Source organism: Labeo rohita, unplaced genomic scaffold (assembly GCF_022985175.1).
Source record: "Labeo rohita strain BAU-BD-2019 unplaced genomic scaffold, IGBB_LRoh.1.0 scaffold_553, whole genome shotgun sequence".
In the NCBI taxonomy this organism is placed as follows: domain Eukaryota; kingdom Metazoa; phylum Chordata; class Actinopteri; order Cypriniformes; family Cyprinidae; genus Labeo; species Labeo rohita.
In genome coordinates this window covers 31,390-38,053 of record NW_026129476.1, presented here as the reverse complement: position 1 = coordinate 38,053, position 6,664 = coordinate 31,390, and the positions used below count along the sequence as shown (strand labels likewise).

Genomic DNA, 6,664 nt, shown 5'->3' with positions numbered 1-6,664 from the left:
TGTTAATTGGAATGTAAGCAGAGCAAACCTCTAATGGATCTTGCCATTTTGATTTCTGATTTCACAACATCTCATAATTAGTGTCCTGCTCTGCTTAGCAAACTTAAAGTCATGTAACATAAGTTATGGCTGACATATATATTGTGACATACACTATATTGCCAAAAGTATTCCCTCACCTGCCTTGACTCGCATGTGAACTTAAGTGACATCCCATTCCTAATCCATAGGGTTCAATATGATGTCGGTCCACCCTTTGTAGCTATAACAGCTTCAGCTCTTCTGGGAAGGCTGTCCACAAGGTTTAGGAGTGTGTTTATAGGAATTTTTGACCATTCTTCCAGAAACGCATTTGTGAGGTCACACACTGATGTTGGATGAGAAGGCCTGGCTCTCAGTCTAATTTAACCCCAAGGTGTTCTGTCGGGTTGAGGTCAGGACTCTGTGCAGGCCAGTCAAGTTCATCCACACCAGACTCTGTCATCCATGTCTTTATGGACCTTGCTTTGTGCACTGGTGCACAGTCATGTTGGAAGAGGAAGGGGCCAGCTCCAAACTGTTCCCACAAAGCTGGGAGCATGGAATTGTCCAAAATGTCTTGGTATGCATTCAGAGTTCCTTTTTTAACTGGAACTAAGGGGCCAAGCCCAGCTCCTGAAAAACAACCCCACACCATAATCCCCCCTTCACCAAACTTTACACTTGGCACAATGCAGTCAGACAAGTACCGTTCTCCTGGCAACCGCCAAACCCAGACTCGTCCATCAGATTGCCAGATGGAGAATCGCGATTTGTCACTCCAGAGAACGCGTCTCCACTGCTATAGAGTCCAGTGGCGGTGTGCTTTACACCACTGCATCCAACGCTTTGGATTGCACTTGGTGATGTATGGCTTGGATGCAGCTGCTCGGCCATGGAAACCCATTCCATGAAGCTCTCTGTGCACTGTTCTTGAGCTAATCTGAAAGCCACATGACGTTTGGAGGTTTGTAGCGATTGACTCTGCAGAAAGTTGGCGACCTCTTCGCACTATGCACCTCAGCATCCGCTGACCCTGCTCCATCAGTTTACGTGGCCGAGTTGCTGTCGTTCCCAAACGCTTCCACGTTCTTATAATACAGCTAACAGTTGACTGTGGAGTATTTAGGAGCGAGGAAATTTCACGACTGGACTTGTTGCACAGGTGGCATCCTATCACAGTTCCACGCTGGAATTCACTGAGCTCCTGAGAGCGACCCATTCTTTCACAAATGTTTGTAAAAACAGTCTACATGCCTAGGTGCTTGATTTTATACACCTGTGGCCATGGAAGTGATTGGAACACCAGATTTCAATTATTTGGATGGGTGAGCGAATACTTTTGGCAATATAGTGTATTTCAGAGTGAAACAGGTTTTAGAATGTGAAAAATTACAAGGCGGGACCTGACCGTATTTATCGTTATAGTAAATGTATAAACTCAAGGGTGGGGGTAAAGCAGTAGGTATTTTGTTGAATGGGACCTTAAGAGCAGAAAATGCACCTCTTATCTCTGATTGTCCCTCCTGAAAAAACAGCTAAAACCAGCCTAGGCTGGTTTGCTGGTTTGGTCTAGTTTAAGCTGGTCAGGCTGGTTTTAGCTGGTTATTCCAGCTGGTCTCCCAGCCTGACCAGCTAAGACCAGCCTGAAAGTGACCAAAACCCCTCTGAAACCAGCCTGCTGACCAGCTAAGACCAGCCAACCAACTTAGTTTTTTGTTGTTGTTGTTTTCAGCAGGGGTGGCTGTGTGTGTTTGGGTTTTTATATGACAAATGGTTAGACCTTAGAGAGTGCATTTTGATTTTTTTTCTTGGATGAAAATAAGGCTGTGAGGGATAAACCTAGTCTTTATGCAATGGCACACACTGTGTATAAAAGCCCTACATATACTTTCCATAAGTCACAGCAAACTCACACCTGTTTTATTTTTGAATGCATTTATAATTACATTAATTAATAACAATAACAATAAATTACATTATGTAAGAAATAATTGATGATGGGCCACTGAATTATTAAAAAATCATGCACACCCAAGGTGGTTTTGGACCCATAAAAACTATTGCTGCAAAAATGTTAGAAGCTAGAAACTGCCACCATAAAAAAATAATAATAAATTCTATAGGCTACAGCAAAAACTAATAAACTAATGTAAGTACAACATTCTCAAACTTACTGAAGGCAAGTAAACACTCCATGTATTATTTAAAAGAAAAAGGATAAATAATTTTAAGTTTTTCAGATAGGTCTATCTAAAGGCTTCTACAGAAATAGCCTATACAGACATTTCATTAAGTAATAAATGTAAAAATAAAACACTGCAAAATCTTCACTGTATACATTAAAGATGATCTATTAAAGCTAATAAGTGATGCAGTCAAAAACAGTGAGTGATTTTTCTTTTTTTCTTTTGTTGTTTGATTAACATTTATGACGCGGTCGGCAGCTGCAGGTTTACACTGCTGTCGCTTTAAGATCTGATGCACAGATCAAATATATTGACGGGTCAGTATTTCTCCCAGCTGTTCAATGTTTACCTTAAGACAAAACCGATTGCATTTGCATGAATAGTCTCCCAAGACAAGCATGTGTGTAGCAATAACAGAACCTAATAGAACTTAAGCAAAAGACAACTCGGCATTCGCACACTGACTGAGAGGCACGTTCTGTGAGCGCGCTTTGTGTGTGTGTGCACATAAACCCGTCGGCTTTCAAGTAATCTCCTGGACAAGACTTAAAAACACATGCAAATACTAAATATTACTGTCGTGATGATACACTTTGAGTCAGTGAGTCAGAGTCAAGTCAGAGTAAAAATGCAGTTGTGAATGAGTTGACAAAGTCCAAATCTGTTAAAAATTGTACTCGAGACTGGACTTGAGTATGAGTACCACAACTCTAGCTTTTTTTGTATTTTAAAATATTTTAAAAGCATTTTTTTTTTCTGTGATGCACAGCTAAAGTTACATGATCCTGCTGCTCAAGAAAATAATTGTTAATGTTGAAAACCATGTACTTGATTTTTTGATTGAGAACTTTTAAAAGAAAACATTTTATTGCCCCAAACTTTTGACTTTTTTTTTTTTTTTTTTTTTTTTTTTTATTAATGTTGAATCTTGCCTTTATTTTCAAGTAGCATTTTGTAAAGGTTAATGATGGTTGTATTTAAAAACCAACCGCCAGTAGTTTCAAATATGGCTTAAAATACCATTTCTGAATAATTAAAATCAGAGACAGTATATCATTGTATATTATGTTTATTGAAACAAGATTTCGGAAAACTCACTCTAAAAAAAAAAAAAAACTTCATTTCATCTGCAAGAATGGCAGAACTGTTTTTTCCAATTATGCTTTTTATCCATGGAAGATATGCTGAAATCTTAGTATAAACTTCAGGTCGCTCTGGTGAATTACAGATCTCAGGGTCACCAAAGGAAGTGACACCAACTGCAGTGTCTCCACAAACCAAAGGGCCTCCTGAATCCCCCTGTCAAGAAACAGATCAACACTTCAGTCACATGCTGTCATAATTCATAACTAGTCCACACATTAAGATTTGGTGAATCAAATGTTGTTTTTACATACATCACAGCTTCCTCCTTCTCCATATACACACATCATCAGTGAAGCTGAAAACTCCTTCTCCCCCCATTTGCTTTCACACTTCTTGTTATTCATGACTGTCACATTTGTCTCCATGAGGTGATTGCTTTGCTTGCCATTAGTTTCTAAACGTCCCCAGCCTGCGATACTGCAAACAGAATCTGCTTCGATATCACCTTCTTTCGCTGGTATGGATATCGGCTTGATATTGTTGTTCAGTTGTGCATTTTTTTCCAACTGTAAACCAAAGATTTAATTATGTTCTATAATATATTGGCTGTGACTCTGCATGAAAGTTTACTAAAGTCAGCTAAAATAAGTGCAGTTTGTTACCCTTAAAAGCAGGATGTCATTATGAAAGGATTCGCTGGTATATTGCGGATGGGGATGGTACGACTCCACTTTGATTCGGACTGAATTCTCATTCTTATTTCGTAGGTTATGTGCACCTAGAACAACTGTCAGAACTGGATAACTGTTAAAAAAAAAAAAAAAAAAAAAAAAAAAAAAAGATTTATTTAGCAATTTTTTCACTCTGCTATATTCATGAGTATTCTGGAAGTGTGCTGATTTGGTAGCCATGATGAATATTTTAGTGTAATCATCATTATAATATTATAGTAATTATAATATACAATGTATTTAACAGTGCAGTTGATATTAGTTAGTCTACTAATACTCTAATGACTGGTAGTTGCAAAGATACTTACAGTAGTAGAATGTGGACTATCGAAATAAAGTATTACCTTATATTATCTAAAATATATAATTAGCTAAGTTACTACTTGTCTTACTTTTTTCGGCAATGTGCAGCAGTCATGACAAATCTATCAGAGATGAGGAATCCACCGCAGATATGCTGCTCCTTCACTTGAACAGACACCATGTAAGGTCTGGAGTGGGGTTTTGCTTCCTTGCCGTTCACTATACCCACATTCACACGAGCTGAGAAAGAGAGAGATATTGTTAGTTATTAAGTGTTAGTTAGTGAGTTCCTCTTCATTGTCTTGTATGTGCTATAAAATTTGGGTTATTAGTATTTTGTTTGATCAGTCTCACCAGTGAAGGTCAGATGTGGCAGCAGAGAGGCCAGCAGGAGCAGAGAGATGATGGTCATCATGAAGACAATCAGTGAAGCAATGAGCTCTTGCTGTGTTCGGTATAAATAATATATTAAGGAGGGTGGAGAAACTGAGTTTCCTGTAACTTGTTGCTTTCAGTTTGTGGCAGCAGTCACTACACAGTACTACACAGATAATACTTGTGGCTTGATAAGGCTTCAGTCAAAGTCTTCAGTCAAAGGCTTCAATATTCAAACTTCAAAGATTTGTGCCATTTGATTAATGTGAAATCATTAAAGGAGAACTTCACTTCCAGAACAGCAATTCTACTCACTCCCTTGTCATCCAAGATGTTCATGTCTTTCTGTCTTCAGTCGTGAAGAAATTATGGTTTTTGAGGAAAACATTTCAGGATTCAAGTAAGTCAAAATGGACTTCATTGGTTCCCGAGATTTTGAACTTCAAAATGTAGTTTAAATCATTCAAAGGACCCATCACTAATCCCAGCTGTGGACGCGCATCCCAGAGCCTGTGCCACACAAGCTTTTGTGTTTAAAAAGTATACAAATTTTTAATTTTTTTAAAAAAAGATTGATCTTTTCGCTAGATAAGACCCTTCTTCCTCGGCTGGGATCGTTTAGAGCCCTTTGAAGCTGCATTTAAACTACACCAATGAAGTCCATTATATGGTGAAAAATCCTGAAATGCTTTCCTCAAAAACCATAATTTCAAACGCTGCTTACAAACAAAAAGGTACAAGCGATGTCGGACGATTAGGACTAAAGACAGAAAGACATGAACATCTTGGATGACAAGGGGGTAAGTACATTATTTGTAAATTGTTGTTCTGGAAGTGGACTTCTCCTTTAACTTGTAGACAGTGCACAGAGCCTTGAGCATGAAGAAGGAGCGTGTAAGTCTAGCCACGTTCATTAAGCAAAATAGGGTCTTATCTAGCTAAACAATCTGTTATTTTCTTTAAAAAAAAAAAAGTGTGGTTAGTTCTTCGTCTGTGTACTTAGATGAAAAAAGGTAGGGTAGGGTGAAAAACATGATCTTGTTTTCTACTTAAACTTCAGAATCATCCAACATCACTGTTTTATCTTATTTGGTAAAGGGTGTTTGACTTTATTTGCATGCTCGGTTTGTAAACACTGGATTGGTTCTTTCGCCTATGTCACATGTGCGTGATTACCTTGTGTGAGGTCGAGCTAGTGCAAGACCAGCATCTGTGGTTCAAAAGTATATACATTTGTATTTGACAGATCGTTCACTAGATAAGACTCTTATTCCTCAGCTGGCATTGTGTACACTCTTAAAAACAGAAGTGCTTCACGATGCCATAGAAGAACCTTTTTTTGTCTAAATGGTTCAATAAAAAAGCCTTTAACATCTGAAGAACCTTTCAGTTTCTTAAAAGGTTCTTTGTGGTGAAAGAAGGTTCTTCAGATTATAAAAAGGTAAGAAAGAGATGGTTCTTTAAAGAACCCTTGTCTGAATGGTTCTTTGTGGAACCAATTTTTTTTTTTTTTTCTATGGCATCGCTGTGAAGAACCTTTTAAAGCACCTTTATATTTAAGAGTGTAGAGCCCTTTGAAGCTGCATTTAAACTTTAAACAAGTTCAAACTGTTGGGAACCATTAAAGTCCACCATGGAGAAAAATCCTTTAATGTATTTCCTCAAAAAAAAAAAACAAAAAAAAAACTTGGGGATGAGTAAATTATAAGGAAATTTATTCTGGAAGTAAACTAATACATTAAGAGATCCTATATTAGTCTTTGAGCTGTTTTCAACATCACCTCATCACCCTCATCTCAACTGAAACTCAACTGTCATGTACATGTTTATTGTTTTGTTTTTTACGGTCAACACCGCTAGAGGGCGCACTGAACATGCTTCACAAAGCTCTGTCTTTTACAACAGAGGTCTTCAGTCCTGCTCCTGGGGACCCACCATCCTACAGAATTTAGCTCCAACCAT

At 38.1% G+C, this 6,664-nt stretch overlaps 1 pseudogene; it reads right to left on the bottom strand.

Moving 5' to 3' along the window:
• Positions 1-273: 273 nt before the first annotated feature.
• LOC127161120 (granzyme B(G,H)-like) lies at positions 274-4,793 on the bottom strand (annotated as a pseudogene).
• Between the last annotated feature and the right edge of the window lie 1,871 nt (positions 4,794-6,664).